Below are 19,378 nucleotides of genomic sequence, written 5' to 3'. Positions count from 1 at the left end.
ATTTCACCATCCCCGGGAAGCCGGCCGCAGAGGTGGGCGCCCGAGGCACGTGCGCGCGGGCAGCCGGTGGGACACCAAAGACAGCCATGCGCGGCATGCAGCCAGGCGCCCTGGGATGGGTCCTGGGGTGGACTGGTCGCCGGGCCCCTTTCTCGGGGGCCAGGCACACCAGCAGCGTACCTCTGTGGCAGGACCCGGCAAGGGACCCTTCCATGGGCGATCGCGGGGTCTGACCTTGTGGGGGCTCGAAGGGGAAGCAAAGCTGACCCTGCAACGGCCCCAGCCGTGTCCCGGGAAAGCCCCGGGGCGATTGATGATCGAGCGACCCTCAGACAGGCATAGCTCTGGGAGGAACCCGGGGCCGCAAGGTACGTTCGAAGTGTCGATGATCAATGTGTCCTGCAATTCACACTAATTCTCGCAGCTAGCTGCATTCTTCATTGACTCGCGAGCCGAGTGATCCACCGCCAAGTCACAGGCAACCTTTCAAAAACGTTCGCCCACCTGTGGGAGCAGAAGAGGCGGGAGGAAGGCGACACGCCCGTCCGCCGCCCGCGCGGCGAGACGGCCCGGGCGCCCCGTTCAAGGCTTCCCCTATGGGAGTCAAACTGCACCGTTGGGAGAAAAAAACATTGCCAGGTGCTCGGCCCGGGAGTTCACCCCACCCACCCACGGGCAAGGAAGGGGGCTCCCGGTGCGACGGGAGCTGGCAGCCCCGCAGCTGCCGGTCCCTCCTGGGATAATCGCGAGGGACCGCTCGAGTCTTAAAACCCCTCAGACCGGCCGCACGGGACCAGGCCGAACCGGGTAACTGACAAAGAGGGAGGGTCGCTCCACCTGCACGTCAGCTGTCCGTCGCCGCCTACCCCACCCTTTGCCCGGGTCGGAGGCGCCGGAAGGGAAGAGCCAGGTGGCTCCCCATCCCGCACGCCACCCACCGAGAGGAGCCAGGGTCCCCTCGCAGGCCCTCAGCCCCTTCTTTTCCAGGCCGCCCTGCCGGGCAAGAAGGGCCGCTCCTCGGTCGCCCGACCCCGTCGGGCCACGGGCCCGGGCTCGGGCGTGGGAGGGCCCAGCCAGCGCCAGGGGCTTTCGAGGGAGGGGTGGTACCAGCCCGGGGATGAACTGCCATTCGGTTACCCCCCCAGTGGGGGGTCTGTGCCAGGTGAACTTGGGTTCTGTCTCGGAGAGGGACAAGGGAAGCGGAACGCCCCCACGCCCGGTCCCTCACGCATCGGTCGGGCCCTCCCCGGGGGGGAAGAGGCCCGCCGAAGTCCCGGTCCTAAACCCAAGCACCCCATGCGGCCGCTGACCGCTCCACCAGCCGGGGCGCACCAGGGCAGGGCCGGGCCCTGTGCCTAGGGTGTGTGCTTGCAGTAGCGGCCAAGGGCTTGGGCTGGCGCCATCGGTCGCTCGGGCTGCTCCGCCGTTAATGATCCTTCCGCAGGTTCACCTACGGAAACCTTGTTACGACTTTTACTTCCTCTAGATAGTCAAGTTTGATCGTCTTCTAGGTGCTCCGCCAGGGGCGTTGCCGACCCCGGCGGGGCCGATCCGAGAACCTCACTAAACCATACAATCGGTAGTAGCGACGGGCGGTGTGTGCAAAGGGCAGGGACTTAATCAACGCAAGCTTATGACCCGCACTTACTGGGAATTCCTCGTTCATGGGAAATAATTGCAATCCCTATCACGAACGGGGTTCAGCGGGTTACCCGCTCCTGTCGGCAAAGGGTAGACACACGCTGATCCGTTCAGTGTAGCGCACTTGCAGCCCCTGACATCTAAGGGCATCACAGACAAGAATTTCACCTCTAGCCGCACAATACGAATGACCCCGGCCGTCCCTCTTAATCATGGCCCAGTTCCTAAAACCAACAAAATAGAACCAGAGTCCTATTCCATTATTCCTAGCCGAAGTATTCATGCGACCGGCCTTCTTTGAACACTCTAATTTTTTCAAAGTAAATGCTTCAGACCCCCAGGACACTCAGTCAAGAGCATCAAGAGGGCGCAGAGAGGCAGGGGCTGGGACAGGCGGTAGCTTGCTTCGCGGCGGACCGCCAGCTTGATCACAAGATCCAACTACGAGCTTTTTAACTGCGGCAACTTTAATATAGGCTATTAGAGCTGGAATTACCGCAGCTGCTCGCACCTGACTTGCCCTCCAATGAATCCTCGTTAAAAGACTTAAAGTGTACTCATTCCAATTACAGGGCCTCGAAAGAGTCCTGTGTTGTTATTTTTCGTCACTACCTCCCCGAGTCGGGAGTGGGTAATTTACGCGCCTGCTGCCTTCCTTGGATGTGGTAGCCGTTTCTCAGGCTCTCTCTCTGGAATCGAACCCTGATTCCCTGTTACAGTAGTCGAACGGTCCATGTGGGGTGGAAGCTCTTTGCTTGTAACAACAGCCAAGGCTGGCCAAGCAGTCCATCCCTAAACGGACCGAGAGTGCCCAATCTATCAGAGTACAGCTCGGGCATCCCCTGACAGGCCACCCTGCACAGGGGGTATGCTGGCTTAGCATCCCCTGCCTTCTCGCTCCAAGGGCAAGCAGACTCATAGAAAAAGGCCCATCAGGTAGGGGCCCGAGAGGCAGGTGCGTACCTGGGCTCCTGGGGGCCCCGGCAGGCGGGGGTGCTACCTTCCCCCATCTCGCCATCGTCGGACCTCACGGAGGTCTGCCTGCGCAAACTCGGAGGAAAAAGGACCAACGGGAAGGGGCTGAGAGGCGGTTGCGTACCCGGGCCCCAGCGGGCAGGCCCTTCTCCTTCCTTCCCCTGATTCGGAATCGCCGTACCTATCGGAGGTCGGACTGAGGAAAAAACTTTGGAGAAAAAGGACCATTGGGAAGGGGCTGAGGCAGGTGCGTTGCCGGGGCCCCTGGGGGCCCCGGCGGGCAGGCCCGGGTGCTGCCTGCTCCCGTCTTGGCATCGCGGACCTCAAAGAGGCCTGCCTGAGCGAACTCTGAGAAAAAGGACCATCAGCAAGGGGCTGAGCGGCAGGTGCGTACCCCTGGGGGCCCGGGTCCTGCCTTCCCCTGATTCAGAATCGCCAGACCTCACGGAGGTCTGACTGACCCTCTCCCTAGTAATCCGGAGGAAAATGACCACCCCTTTCTTGTAATCCGTGCACACGAGGTTACAGAGGGGACCCAAGGCGCGAAAGTACCCGACCTCCTGAAGCCCTCACTGGGATACAGGAGATGGCCGGGCACGAAAGGGAAGCCATCTGATCACCCTGTGCTCCAACGAATGATGAGCGGGCACCCGGGGCATGGCGGACCAGAGGCCCAGGGCCCCAGCTTTGCCCCAGCCATGGAGGCCGCCAGGGGGACCCGACGGGCCCTCTGACCCGGGCCCCGCGGACACCTTGACAAGCAGGGGAGGCCTGCACGGGACCGACGGACCCCTGTCCTGGGCCCTTGGTGGACCAGCAGTTTGGGGGACTGGGCCCAGGGCCGTAGCACCCGACCAGGGGCCCGGTCAGGCCCCTGGACCCAGCCAGGGCTCCCAGGCCCAGAGGCGCAGGGGAAGCCTCCCCGGGCCTGCTGGACCCCCTCCCGGGCACCCTTCCACACGGCAGGACCCAGGACGGAGCCCAGGGTGGGGAGGCCACCCTCTGGCTCCTGAACCCAGCCAAGCAAGGGGAGGCTCCCCGGGCACCAAGGAACCCCGTCCCGGGCCTTTGGCAGTGTGGCAGGCCGGGGGACAGGGCCTAGGGCCCGAGCACCCGACCCGGGGCCCGGCCAGGCCCCTTGACCCAGGCGGGGCTCCCAGGCATGGAGACGCAGGGGACGCCTCCCCAGGCCTTCTGGACCCCATCCCAGGCACCCTGCCACGCGGCAGGACCCAGGACGGAGCCCGGGGTGGGGAGGCCGCCCTCCCCGGGGCCCCTGACCCTCAAGGGCCCCGGCCGGAGCTCTTAAAACCCAGCCAAGCAAGCGGAGGCTGCCCGGGCACAACTGAACCCTGACCCGGGCCTTTGGCAGTGCAGCAGGCCGGGGGAGCGTGCCCAGGGTCGGAGCTCCCAACCCGGGTCCCGGCCGGGCCCCTGAACCCAGCCGGGGCTCCCAGGCCCAGAGGCGCAGGGGAAGCCTCCCCGGGCCCGCTGGACACCATCCCGGGCACCCTGCCACACGGCAGGACTGAGGACGGAGCCTGGGGTGGAGAGGCCGCCCTCCCCGGGGCCGTCAGGGGCCCCGGACGGAGCTCCTGAACCCAGCCAAGCAAGGGGAGGCTCCCTGGGCACCACGGAACCCCATCCCGGGCCTTTGACAGTGCGGCAGGCCAGGGGGCAACGCGGGCCCAAAAGGGCCCCTGGACCCAGCCGAGGCTCCCAGGCCCAGTTGCGCAGGGGAAGCCTACCCGGGCCCTCCGGACCCAGTCCCAGGCACCCTGCCACGCGGCAGGACTGAGGACGGAGCCCAGGGTGGGGAGGCCGCCCTCCCTGGGGCCCCTGGACCCAGCCCATCAGTGGGAGTCTCCCCGGGCCCGCCTGAACCCATCCAGGGCATCCTGCCATGCGGCAGGCCCAGGAACGGACCCAGGGCGGGGGCGGCATCCTGGCCCATCCAGCTGCCGGCTGAGGACCGCTAGGCCAAGAGGGGTCCCAGAGTACCTTGTCCCTAGTAATCCGGAGGAAGGCTACCCCTCTTTCTGGGAACCTGTGCACACCGCAAGGCTCAGGGGACTCTAGGCGCGAGTGCGCCCGACCTTCTGGAGCACTGGATGGGATCCGAGAGGCGAATGGCCCCTCATCGGGACTTCCAGGGAAGCCCGGCCATCTGGTCACCCCATAGGAAAGCATTGGGTGCAACCAGATGGCTGAGGGGAGAGGTGCAACCAGAGGGCTGGGACCGAAAGGACTGCCCGAGGCCTTTGCGGTAAGACTCCCGCCTGCCCAAGCAGGGCTTGGGGACCCCTGCTGGGCCTCAGGCACACGGAGGACCACCGGAGCTCTCAGGCCCAGACACCCGGGGGAGGACTTCCCTGGACCAATGGAGCCCGTCCCGGGCACTCACCCATGCCATTGGCACTGGAGGAGGGAGCCCCGGATGCCCGGGGAGGACTGCCCGGGACCCATGGAGCTCGTCCTAGGCACTCGGCCACGCTGTTGGCCCTGGAGGAGGGAGCTCCAGACGCCCGGGGGAGGACTGCCCAGGCATAGCACATCTGGTCCCCGGCAGAGAACCGGCAGCCCAGGAGGAGTGTCTGGGCATACCCTACCCCTAGTAATCCGGAGGAAGGCCACCCCTCTTTCTTGGAACCTGCGCGCACTGAGTGACGGAGGGGACCCAGGGCGCGGATGCGCCCGACCTGCTGGAGCCCTCGCTGGGATCGGAGAGGCGAATGGCACCTCATCTGGACTTCCAGGGAAGCCCGGCCATCTGGTCGCCTCATTGGAAAGCATTGGAAGGGGAAAGGTGCGAACAGATGGCTGGGACCTAAGGGACTCCCAGCTTCCCACACTGAGCCTTCGCGGTAGGGCTCCCGCCTGCCCACGCAGGGCAGGGCTCAGGGGCTCTCGGGGTAGGACTGCCCGGGACCCCTGGAGCCCTTCCCAGGCACTCGCCCATGCCGTTGGCCCTGGAGGAGGGAGCGCCGGACGCCCGGGGGAGGACTGCCCGGGACCCGTGGAGCCCGTCCTGAGCACTCTGCCATGCCGTTGGCCCTGGAGGTGGGAGCCCCGGACGCCCGAGGGAGGACTGCCGGGACCCATGGAGCTCGTCCCGGTTACTCGGCCATGCCGTTGGCCCTTGAGGAGGGAGGCCCGAACGCCCGGGGGAGGACTGCCTGGGAGCCATGGAGCCCGTCCCGGGCACTTGGCCATGCCGTTGGCTCTGGAGGAGGAAGCCCAGGACTGTCCGGGACCCAAGAAGCCCGTCCCGGGCACTCGGCCATGCCGTTGGCCCTGGAAGAGGGAGCCTCACACGCCGGGGGAGGACTGCCCGGGACCCATGGAGCCCGCCCGGGGCACTCAGCCATGCAGTTGGCCCTGGCGGAGGGAGCCCCGGACTCCCAGGGTGGTGTTGCCCAGGCATAGCCCATCTGGTCCCCGGCAGAGAACCGGCAGCCCGCACGCACAGAGTGACGGAGGGGACCCAGGACGCGGAGGCGCCCGACCTCCTGGAGCCCTCGCTGGCTTCCAGGAAAGACCGGCCATCTGGTTGCCTCATTGGAAAGCATTGGGTGCGACCAGATGGCCGGGACTGAAAGAAATCCCAGCTGCCCACCCGAGCCTTCACGGGAGGGCTCCCCTACGCCTGCCCTTGTAGGGCTCCGGAGCTGCAGGGCTCGGGGGCTACAGGGCTCGGGGGCTGCAGGGTTCGGGGGCTGCAGGGCTCCGCGGCTCTGGGGCTGCAGTGCTCAGGGGGGCTCTGAAACCCCACGGTGGGCCTCAGGCATGGGGAGGCCCCCAGGCTCCTGGGGCCCAGCCACCCAGGGGAGGACTGCCCAGGAGCCTTGCAGGTCTCCGGGGCTCTGCACCAGGGACCCTTGTCCCGGGCAGTTGGACTATTGGCAGGCCGTAGGATGGGGCTCCCAAACCCAGACTCCGGGGCTGGTCCCTGCTTTCCAACCGAACCAGGCCGGGGAGATCAGGGAGTCTGCCCAGGCACAAGGGACTCCGGTCCCAGGCACCCGGACCCTCAGGACGTGCCCTCGTTTTCCACACATTTTTTCCAAAATTCTGCGTAGTGGCGCTACGCAAACTACGCCCAGTCCTACTCAATTGTGCCAGAAAAGAGTGGAGAAGAGGCCTGATTGGAATTTGGTACATAGACCAAAGCTAAGGTACATACCCTACCTCAGAGACTACCCTTAACCATGATGATCCTACCATCCCTGTCTGTTTTTTAACCTTCACATTGTAATTTGGAGTGGAAAAACAGGGCCACCCCATTGTGGTTAGTAGAAGCTGAGGACTTAAAAACAGTGGGATAGGATGGGTGCTTCAGTCTATGATCCTCATCTCTCTTAAGATAATTCTCCTGAAGGGTGTAACATCATAATGGTGGTCCCTCAAATACTTCAAAAAATGCTGGCATTTGGCTGGCGAGTTAAGGCCCTTAACATTCCAAGTTAGTGTAGTGAGCACCATGGTCATTGTGAGTGTTTAATCTACCTTTGATTGTCCCCTGTAAGATTTCCATCAGTCAATCTCCATATGGCAATATTACTCAAACCCACGACGCTTCCCCACGGACTGCCCCACAGATCCATCCCTACCTCTCTCCATTTCTGCAGCCTTTAATTGTAGTTCACACACTCCAAAAAAAAACTACAAAACAAACATCTTGAACCAGTAAGTAGTACAACATTTAAACCCCAAAACGTTGTGTCTTGGAGTGAAAAAACTAAATATGTTGAGTGAATCGTTCCAATACCACTACCCATCTTTCTCAATAATTGGCAGAAATAAGGCATTATTAGGAAAGTACCTTGATGAGATCGGGGAGTCAGTAATAGCATTACTAAGTGAACCCCCCGATCCAACTTAAGTACTTACACAGTGTGTAAGTATTAGTTTGTTCCCCTGTACAAGCTAGCCCTCGCTGGTTACGCTGGTGGGAAGTTCTTAACTGACCAGCTGAGATCATGTATATTTTCTTTTGGTGAATAAACAGGAAGCACAGAGATGCAGTCTGTATAATTTCCATTTAGCCTGACATGGACAGCGTTGCTCAAGCCATTGAGTTTGTTGTGGAGCTCAAATGCCAGCCCAAAATGAAATGTCCAGCGATATTTGATGTGTTCATTCCTTAATTTGTCAATGATGATGCAAAATTGTTGGCGTTTCAGCAGCGTTGCTGGCCGATGTCCTGGATGAGTGCTCCTAAGCTCAACCTGTACATGACTGCATCAAACTCGGAGAACCAGGCTTTGCATATCTGCACAGTATCCAGAAGAACCGGCCCACCTGTAACATGATCAGCTGTCATCTGTGCCTGTCACGTCCGACTGTCAACAATGTCCTGCAGGAGTCCATGGGGAAACATTTCAGAACAGGACTTCCAATTCTGCATCTGCTGGAAGGTCGGCGCAACAACCACTGTGAGCCTCCAGAAGGAGTTTCTGGCTGGTGTAACATCTCTCACAGCATGCTGAGAAGAAACCTTGGCGGCTGCTCAATAACCGATCAACGATGGGTGGTAAATATTGCGAAGCTGCACTGTAAGAGATTGAGCACAAGCATCATAACTGTACTTGAGCCATAATCTCATTTCTCAAAGGTGGGGACCACCTAGACCAGATGGGAGGATCAGGGCAGATAGCTGATGGAAATGCAGCTCTAACTGATAGTGCCATTACACTAAATTGTATATGATTGTAGTAGTGTGTAATATTTCATTATAGTTTTTATCAAAGTACTTTTCTTTCTTGAAAGATTATCACTGGGTTGGACGTTCACTTATTACGATGCTGTGTGATTGTTGATTTCTGAGCTCGAGCTACCTAAGAAGCCTGTGACTGCTCGCCATTTCTACCCCTGAGAGCCAATTTCTGAAGAGGTTTTTCTTGGCACCGTTTTAAGAGCCAAGAAAGATCGGACCTGAGAAATCCTAGGTAACTATCCCCAACCCCCACGGTTGAGGCCCAGCAGCCCCTGTTTGCCCTGGGACCTCCAGAATGCGGTTAACAAGAGAGAAGTAAACCTCATTCTCCACCATACATTTTCACATAACGCAATATCATTGCATTTCCCAGCATCAGGCTCTTCAGGGAGTGACATCATTGATTTTGTGGCAAACTATTGGTATAAGAAGACACCGGGAAAGCATATTTTATTCTTCGTTATCTATCCTTACAGAAAGTGACATTATGCATTGCTCAGCATTCACCACTTCAAGATTGATCACTGGTATCCTGCCTAAGCCATTGTTGAAAAAAAACAGGGAAATTAACTTCATTTTTCATCATCCATTTCCATGGGAAATGACATTACTGCATTTCACATAATCCACCTCTTCAGGAAGTAACATCTCTACATTTCCCAGCACCCATCACTTTAGTAAACCGCGTTGGTGCGCTGAATCAAATTCTTGTAGCCTTGGACCAGAGGTCCTACCCTTGCAATTCTGGAGTAATTCCAGAATTTGTATCAATAAACGGCCAATGCAGGGCGCACATTTATATGGACTTTTCCAATAATTATCTGTGAAACACACTCAGAAACCAAATATACAGAGATGACCATTGTAATATTGGTTACCTCCGTCAGTCGAAATAGGAATTCCCTTTTTACAGTAGGTTCTGTCAAGCTTGACTCTTAAAATGTGTTTTCCCATTCTGTGGGTTCCACATTTAGAATCTTATGTTGAACGAATCTGTTCACTAAAAGTGGTGGGTCCTGTTGTGATAAGAGTAAATTATAGAGAGGCAGTTACACAACATCTCAAAAATCATTGTGTCCTTGATAATAGAGAACAGTTACATTTGTGGTACCCCCCCCCCCCCCCCCATTTCATAAGCCTTTCTATTAATGGGAGAAGTTTGACCACTCAATATGGAGCTACAGGGCATTTTCATACAAGTAAAGCAAATGTACCTGCATAGTTGAGAGCATATCATTACCTGGAATTTCCCTTGGACTATCAGTAACAACATAATTGTTGTGGTAGGTTGGTAGCATATCGCACACATAAAAGACTGGGTCTCCTGGGTAATAAAGGGGACACCTGTCCCCTACTGGCGTGGCAGACACTGTTGGAAGCTGGCTCTGTATATACTATACCAAAGTAAGGTAGTGTGTCCAGAGTCCAGGGAGTCCCCAGACGTATAGCAGAGGCCAACTTAGGTAAGTACTAACAGCTCTCTTTGTGGTAGTGTGGGCAAGCAGTTATGCATATCCAGAGGGTGTGTTAAGCATTTATTGTATTCACTCAATGAAGGCTAACTGCAAACACTCGGAGACAGAATCCAGACCAATTGGGTAAGTATAAAAAAAGGTATACTTGTATTTTATTTCTAGAACCAAGCAGGACTTAGTACAGGTAGGTAAAATATACTTGGCATGCAGGATTTCACAATTAAATACAGTTATGATTGCAGTTTACAATAGTTACAGGTTGGTACTGATTCAGAAAGCAGTTTGCATTATGCATTATTTACTTTTAGAATACTTTTTACTTACTTTTGGATTACTTTGAGTACTGGGGGTGGTAATATACCTAGATACAACCTTTAAGGATCTTACAAAAGACAGTAAGTAAGGCATTTAAGTCTATACAGTTTAGTTATCTTTTCTCCATACCAACATCAGTTCAAAACGTATTAATATTTTTAGGCCCAAAATCTCGTAACATGGGTTCCTATGTGAGATAATGGTTATCGGTTTTACACGTAAGTAAACGTCTTACAAGTGGGAGTTTTGGGGGTTATGGCCAAGGTTCCCCAAGGTCCAGGTAGGCACTCAAATTGCACCACCAGCCGGGTGCAGAGTGCAAGATGGCAATGTTAGTCAATAGGGATAGGGGGCAATTTGGTTGGGGGGCTGCTCACGCGCAGGCCACTCGGTTTTGAGAGCCAAGCTCCTAGGGTTAAGGTCAGGGCAAAGGGGGTCCCCAGTTAGCACCAATTCCACACCACCAGCAGTGCAGGGGCGGGTGCTTAGGAGGGATCAGGAGCCCAATGCAATCCTATGGATCCTATGCCGGTTTTCGATTTTGGCTGCAGGCTCGGTCCAGGAAGTCTTCCGGGAGGAACCAACAGCAGGGCAGGTAAGTTGGAGGGCTCAGGATGTAGGTGCTTCTAAGGTCCTGTTTTCGACGGCGCACGGCAGCCAGGTGCAGGGGTGTCTTTTGAGGTCAGATTTCGCCTTACTGGGCCACTCAGTGGCATAGCATATAGGGAATGGGGGGGTCTGCCCCGGGCGGCTGGGCGGCGTGAGTTTTGGGGGCAGAGCCTACCTGCAGCATCGCCAGCACCCCCCTCAGCTCCTCAGCTCTTTACATATGCTGCAGGGCGGGAATTAGGCTAGCTACTCCACTGGGGCAGTCCACTCGCAGTTGTGGGGGTCTCCGTGCAGAGGCTGCAGGCAACCTCAGGGAGTCCTGGAAGGGTTAACCCCTGGTGGACTCGGACTCTAGAGTACTGGGGGACCTCGCTGGGACCGGTGGCCCACTTGAACTCGGGCCGGAGACGACGGGTGCAGTGATGGTTCTAGGCATCAAGCTTCTTCGTCCTCAGCAGGCTCAGAGTCTGTTTTGGGAGTTTCTTTTGAACAGAGCTGCTGCTCGCAGGAGATCCGGTATTTGTTGAAAGCAGTCAGTCCTCCAAGGGGTGTTGGAGGTCACTGGCTGCAGAACAAGTCAACTTTTGGTGCAGGATTTCCGGAAACTGCAGATGGGCCGGAAGGGCTGGGGACAAATCAGCTCTTCTATGTAGTCTCATCTGCTGTGTGACTCCTTATGTCCTTCTTCTTCTTAGGTTATAGGAATCTACCTCCTGGGTTCAGGGCTGCCCTCTAAATAAGGTATTTAGGGGGCGTTTTAGGGGTCTTGAGAAATAGCCTATGGGCTACTGACCTTAGGGTGACTCCTCCCTTGGTGTGCTCACCCCACTTGGAGGAGTGGGCACAATCCCTAATCCTGATTGGAGAGAGCCTGCCATCTGCGTGATGCGGGCACTGAAGAGTGGTCTTCACCTCGCCTCCACCACCTAAGGGGTGGGTTTGGCAGAGGTGGGCTCACCTTTTGGGCTGTTCTAATTTTTTCCACCTGTCTTCCCACTGAAAAGGAGGTGAGACCAGAAGGAGGCCTGCTCCTGACAGCAAGAGAGGCTGGGGGTTGCGTTGCAAAGACGGCAAGGCCTTTGAAGCTCCTGTGCCACAGATGGTTCTTCCTGACCTGGGGGAGGGGTGAACAACTCTGCCCAGAAAAGGCTGTGTTTCTGGGGCCAGGGAGCGAAGGCTCCCACCCCAGGGATCTCATTTTGGCAGGCTGGTGTTTACAAGTCAGGTAACCCACCAGAGGCTGTTTGTTGTTCAGGGGATATCTCTAAGATGCCCTCTGAGGGGCGTTGCATAATAAATCCCACACTGGCATCAGTGTGTGTTTATTATGCTGAAAAGTGTGCTACCAAACTTTCCAGAATTCAGTAAAGCCATTATGGAGCGGTGGAGTTTGTAATGACAAAATCCCACACCATATACTCGTTAAGGCTTTACTGCACTTACAATTTCTAAGAATGGACCTAGACACTGTAGAGTACCCTAACCATGGTATAGTGCACCCAACAAGAGGGGTGACTTGCCTATACCTTAGGCAGTGGGTTGCAGGCATGACACAGATATATTTTTTATTTTTTATTTAAAAAGGTTTTATATATCGCTGGCTAGACCAGGAGGTATCAGAGCGCTTTACATGAGCATTAGATCATAGTTACAGGTTACATCGTTACAAAGGTTACACAGTTATTAGAGCATGGCAGCATAGTTACTTGTAAGGTCAAGATAAACAATAAGCACAAATACGGAAGGGGAAATGCAGGCAAGGGGAAAGATTCAGGGCAGGGGGGAAGGAGCTGGGGAAGTAGACAGGTAATGAAGGCGGGAAAGGGGAGGGGAGGGTGAAGGACATCGCATGGAAATGTAAATGTAAATGTTTTTGTACCGGTATAGCACACAGCTACCCGCAGTGGGTTTCCCGGCGCTTGTATGAATACCGCAAGGGAACCCTTCCTGGCTTTCCCTGTGAAGTGTCCACTCCTGGGCACCCCCATGGTGCAGACCAGGCTTCCCTCGCGTTGTGGGGGCCGTTGTGGAGACTAAGCAAGCTATTGCCCAGAGTTGCAGCTTAGGGCCCATGATCAGAATAGGCACTGAGGTGAGAATATCTGGTCAGGGGAATTAATGAGCCCGAGACCTGCCGGGGCAGGAATCGAACCCTGGTCCCTGGCCAGAGCTCTGCAACGAGGTCTGCCTGCTCTAACCATTGAGCCACACTTCTCCACAGAGGAGAAAGAGGAGGGGAAAGGCGACAGGGACACAAACCGGTAGACAAGTCAAAACAACGTCCAAAGTCCAGTAATCTGTGATCCCAGGTGAAGTGGTATCACTTTCCTATCTCGGTTGCGGGAGGCTCCCTTTACGCAGTGGACTCTCTGAGGGGCTCTGAGACTCCAAGGCCTACATACTGGATCCTTCCCCAAAAAGGGGAGAGGGAGTGCTTTGGCAAGGGGTGCCATATCATACCTCAGCTGTGAGTGGCTCCCTTGGCGCAGTGGACTCTCTCAGCGGGTACGCTGAGACTCCAGAGTATAAATATTGGATCTTTCCCGAACAAGGGAAGAAGGAGTGCTTAGTCAAAGGGCACAAAGGACAGGGGGCTAGGAAAACTAGCAGGCAAGGTGAGAGATTCAGGGGAGAGTGGATAGGAGCTAGGGAGGTAGACAAAGAGAGAAAGAGTACTAAATGGGAACACATTTAAATAATGAGTTATTATATAGCGCTGGCTAGACCCAATGGAATCAGAGCGCTTTACATGAGGGACAATAATGTTTTGCAATTTACATCAGTTAAAAGTTACATAAGTATCAAGAAAAGCATTTAAGAACATAGGGGACAAGGTGAATTGAGCAAGGAAGGGTAAGGGGATAGGGTAAAGGGGTAGGAGGAAGATAGGACGTAGAGACGAGGGGAAAATCTGCCCAAGGTCCGGCTGGGTAGGTGACGGCAGGGAGGGGGAGTCCACAACCCATCTCCTCTTTAGCTATGTGGTAGCTCCACCGTCCAAATCGCTAGGTCTCCACAGTCTGGGGTAAGTTCCGCAGGTTCCAAGTCCTGATGTGTAGGCAGGTTAGGGGATAGGTGCAAGGTCTGGTCAATGTCCAATTGTTGTCCCAGGGAAATAAAACAACGTGTAGGGGACCATTTTGGAAGCTATCTTGGGGTCAGGCAGGGGACTGTACTGTACACTGGTGGCCATCCTAAGGTCAGGCATCAGGCAGTTAAAGTCAATATTCAGGACAGCGGCTGCCAGAAAATAACAAATCCAGCGTGCACACACCATCACACGCACAGACATGCACAAGCACACACCAATGTGAGCACACACTCTCATATGCACACTGATGCACACAGACACGCACATAGCCAGAAACATCCAAGAACACAAGCACACATAAAATACCATGCACTACTACAAAAACACCCAAATACATGCACACGCAAACACCATCACATGCACAAACATGCACAAGCACTCACAAATGCCTTCACTCTCATACATGCAGATGCACGCAAAACACAAGCACACATACAGAAACTATCAAAAACACAAGCACACATACAATCACATGCTCCAGAACAAAAATACCCAAGGACGTACACACAAATACATGCACGCACACACATTCACACACCATCACACGCACAGACATGCAGAAGCACACAAATGTGCGCACACACTCTCATACGCGCACAGAGGGCGCACATACAGAAGCATCCAAACGCACACATACAATCCCATGTTCTAATACAAAAACACTCAAATACATGCACACACCATCACAGGCACAGACATAAGCACACATACAGAAACATCCATGCGCACAAACACAAGCACACATAGAATCATGCGCTCTAATGCAAAAACACCCAAATATATGTCCACACCATCACACGCAGACATGCACAAGCACACACAAATGTGAACATAGTCTTTCATACACGCACAGGCGCACACACCCCCTTATACACACACACAGATGCACACACAAAAGCACTCCCATGTCATTTATCCAGGATTGCCGTAGCATTGATGGCACACAAAGGCAGAGTCAGCGGTACCGATGTCCTGAGGGCACCGCCAATTGAGTACACACACAAGCAAAACATGGTTAGTTAAGCTCATGTAGGAGTTCTGCTGTTGATGCTTGCCAGTGGAAAGTGCTCATGGGTATTGTAGGTGGCTGGTGCTCGCATGTGTGCATTTTTGTTTTAGAAAAAAGACCTCAAATAGAGGATTTAAGAGCATTTAAGGTGAGCATTGCTGGGAAAAAGTGGTTATTTGGGCAAATATAAAAGCATATATGTTACATCCTATCATATTAAATAGTCGTGTGCCTTTAATTAATGTTCTGTGCACATGCTCTGGCATGAGCTCCTGCATGTGCCAAGTTATTGTTTGAATGCATTCTTAATTCTGATGCCTATCTCTGTAGTGAAATATGTACAGTTAGGGCTTTTGTAAGTTGGCTTTGACCTGCTTAGCAACCATCTCCGTGTTCGCGAGCTGAAAATTGCCACCATTCGTCTCAGCCCGTCTTGGAACGACGACGTTTTACGTCACACGCTATAACGTGTTACATCACACGTTTCTCGCGTCTTTTGTTGTCATCCATTTTAGGTTGCCTTCACTACGCTCTCAAGAACGCGCTTTACTCCAAAGAACTGTTTTCATAATATAACAAACTGTAAGTTGGATATTTTTAAAGCGCTGAACTTTCATTTATTTATTTATAAGGGCATCGTTTACAAAAGCATTTGTTTTTCATTTAACATTTCTGACATGGCGTCAGTTTTACAGAGTCACATTTAAAATGGAATGGTAATTAAGATTGTAAGTGACCTTTTCCACCCTATAAATCATATCAACTCATAATAATATTAGCCATGCAGTTTGATCCACCTGCTAAGTTTCTTCAGGTAAAAGGTGATCCTCCCATGCCATGGTTAAGGTGGAAAGAAGAATTTGTCACATACATGAAAGCTATTGACGGAGAGAGGATGGGTGCAGAAAGGAAAAAAAGTATTTTGCTTCATTGTTTGGGCTCTGAAGGACAAGTTGTTTTTCGATCACTCCCTCAAATTGTTACTCCAAATGATGGATCTGGTGATACATTAAATGTATATACAGAGGCACTTGCCAGACTTGAGAAAAGGTTTAAACCCAATGTCAGTATTGCCTTAAATCGTTTTAAATTTTATACAAGGAAACAAAAGGAGGATGAGTCGTTCGATGACTTTCTAACATCACTTAGATCTCTGAGTGTTCATTGCAGTTTTGGTACCATGACGGACGAAATGATAAGAGATCAGATCATTGTCCATGTTAAATGCAAAAAAATCCAGGACAAACTATGGGTCATGGGTAATCCTAACTTAAGTGAGACTATTGCTACTGCTAAAGCCCAAGAGCAGTCAGATTTGTGGATGAGCACTATCAGGAAAGATCCTATCAAGAAATCTCAGGAAGAAGAAATTTGTGCTGTAGGTAAAAGAGTTGATCCTAAAAGAGATTTTCTTCAAAAATCTAATTTCTACAAGTCAAAATTTATTCCACATCAAACATCTCAAGGTTCTCAGGGTGTTTGCTTTAGGTGTGGAAATAAGTCACATTTTGCAAATTTTCCAGGATGTCCAGCTCTTCAGAGGGAGTGCAAAATATGTAATAGAATTGGACATTTCAGCAATATGTGTAGAGATAAACGTTCTTTCAATAAGGGTTCTGTTTCTTTTATTACAGAAGAAGAAAAGAATACAGTACCTGTTTTACACAATGTTCCTGATAATGGTTTTGTAGTATCTGTAGTAGATTTACATGCTAAATCAATTTTAAGATCACCAAAATGTACTTTTCAAGTGTTAAACATTAATTTGATTTTAATGGTTGATTCAGGGTCACCATGGACCATTATAACACTGGATTATTATAATCTTATTTTGTCAGAGATATTGCCAATCAACTATATCAAGGAGTCTGATATCAATGCCAGTGGTTTCTCAGGCACGAAAATTGATTGCATTGGTTTCTTTAATGTTAATTTAACTTTCAGACACAGGAGAGCTGACATTAAATTCTACATTACTAACAAGGGCATAAATGTTTTGGGATGGTTCGATCAATGGAAACTGGGTATTTTGCTTAATCCACGTGCTAAAGAACAGATATCATTATGTGACGATAGTTTAATGAGCACCATTTCAGCCATTGAAGACTCTGATGTTTCCATTGATTCTGTTAAAATCAATAACTTTACATCAAATTTCAAAAATATGTTTTGTGATAAGTTAGGTAAACTTAAAAACTTCTCACACAAAATTGTTTTGAAAGAGAATCACACACCAGTGGTACAAAAACTTAGAGGTGTTCCGTTAAACGTTAGAGAAGAACTTAAGAATATGCTGGATGATTTACTTAAAGAAGATATTATAGAGCCAATAGAGTCATCTGAGTGGGTTTCGCCAATAGTTTTGGTACGCAAACCTGATAAAAGTCTGAGAGTCTGTGTGGATTTGAGAGCGGTAAACTCCAATATTGTAATTGACTGTCATCCTTTGCCAAACATAAACGAATTAGTTTCTTTGTTTGATGGGGCAAAAATCTTTTCTACCTTAGATCTCCGTTCTGCTTATCATCAGATAATGTTAACAGAGGATTCAAGGAATTTAACTGCTTTCATAACTCCACAAGGCCTCTTTCAATATAAAAGAATGCCATTCGGTTTAGCCTCAGCGGCCTCTGTTTTTCAGAGAGTTATGTTTCTAATCTTTAGAGATGTAGACAGCTTTGTAAAATGTTTTCAAGATGACATTTTAGTTTTTTCAAAGGATAATATGGAACATGAGAAACATTTGTAGGTTGTGTGTTCAAGGTTGGAACAGAGTGGTTTGACACTCAAAGCACACAAGTGTAATCTGTTTAAGAAATCAGTTGAATACTTAGGGCATACTCTTTCTGGGGAAGGGGTTGTTCCAAAACAATCTAATGTTGATGCAATTATTAAGGCTCCCGCTCCAGAAAATAAGGATCAGTTGCTTTCATTTGCTGGCCTTTGCGAATATTATAGCAAGTTTGTCACAAATTTCGCCACAAAAATGGAACCTTTAAGAAGGTTACTTAGACAAGGGGAGAAATATGAATGGTCTGACATACAACAACGTGCTTTTGAGGATATTAAACATGATATTATACATGCTCCTACTCTTAAGCCTTTTAGAATGAATAAAAAAAAGCTTATATGGCTTGGGTAGTGTTTTATCTCAAAAAGAGGGTAACGATGAGTGGAACGTTTCTTTTGCATCAAGAACCCTTAATGAATGTGAACGCAGATATGCTGTGATAGAAAGGGAATTACTGGCTTGTGTTTGGGCTATTGAGCATTTTAGATTATATGTCTGGGGATCAAAGTTCACGCTCAGGACTGATCACAAGCCATTGGTGAATATCTTGTCGGTTGGTGGAGGTTGGAATGCAACCGCTAGAATAGCTAGATTAACATCTAGATTACAAGAGTATAGTTTTACTACGATTTATGTGCCTGGGAAGAAAAACGTTACAGCGGATTGTTTATCACGCCTACCTTGTGCACAAGAAGAGGTTAATTCTATAAAGGATGTGGATTTTGTTCTTTCAGTTCAAGATATCGTTTGTGGTGAATTTCAGGAAATTTCAGAGACGTTATGGGAAGATTGTGTTCAGAAAGATCAAAAGTGGAGAGACTTAAGAGAGTGTGTTAAGAATGGTTGGCCAAGAAAAGATTTAATACAACCAGAGTTGTTTTCCTTTTATAAGGTTATTGAAGATTTAGAGTTGGATGGTGATTTTGTCTTCAAGTCTGGTAAATGCATTCCTCCAGAGGGTATGTATGAGGTAATTTTACGCATTGCACACAAAACACATCCTGGCATTTCCTCCATGAAGAGATTAATCAGAGATTATTTTTGGTGGCCAGGCATCGATAGGTTTGTAGATAGGGTAGTTAGAGAGTGTAAAGAATGTAATTCCAGTGAAAAAATGCTCAAGGTACATACACCTCCTATGAAAATTGCTAAATGGCCTTCTCAACCTTGGGAAAGAGTTGCTTTTGATATTTCTGGTCCTTATCACATGTTGCCTGAGGCATCACGATATGCATTTGTTTTAATTGACTATCATTCCAAGTGGCCAGAAGTCAAGTTTGTCCCAAAGGCCACTACTGAAGCTGTGATCAACTTCTTCAAGGACATTTTTACTAGGGAAGGTTGTCCGTTAGTTTTGGTTACCGATAACGGTGTTCAATTGACTTCAGTAGAGATGAGTGATTTCCTTAAAGAATGTAATATTTCCCACAGGCTCACATCTGTTTATGAACCACATGAAAATGGTCAAGTCGAAAGATTTAATCGAGTCTTGAAGAACTTTGTGGTTGATTCTATCAAGTTTGGTGTGAATTGGGTAAGTGCTTTAAGAGAACGTTTGTGGAATTATAGAATTACACCACACTCAACAACGCAAGTAAGTCCCTTCAACTTGTTTAAAGGAAGAAATCCTGCCTCTAAGGTTCTACCTTGGTGGCTAAGAGAAAAATCTCAGTATTTTCTTGGTGATAAAGTACGTATCAATGATATTGCCAAACGTGTTGAAAGTAAACAGTTGAAAGTTAAGAAATGGTATGAT

At 51.2% G+C, this 19,378-nt stretch overlaps 1 non-coding gene across 1 annotated transcript; it reads right to left on the bottom strand.

The window, feature by feature from the left end:
- Positions 1-322: 322 nt before the first annotated feature.
- Positions 323-476, bottom strand: LOC147716944 (5.8S ribosomal RNA). Its single transcript, XR_015296188.1, has one exon. It is a non-coding gene; the product is annotated as a 5.8S ribosomal RNA (ribosomal RNA).
- Positions 477-19,378: the final 18,902 nt, after the last annotated feature.

This window comes from Lissotriton vulgaris, chromosome 5 (genome assembly GCF_964263255.1).
Source record: "Lissotriton vulgaris chromosome 5, aLisVul1.2, whole genome shotgun sequence".
NCBI classification, from domain to species: Eukaryota; Metazoa; Chordata; class Amphibia; order Caudata; family Salamandridae; genus Lissotriton; species Lissotriton vulgaris.
Note: the sequence above shows the minus strand (reverse complement) of the source record. Positions and strands in the feature narration are given on the sequence as shown.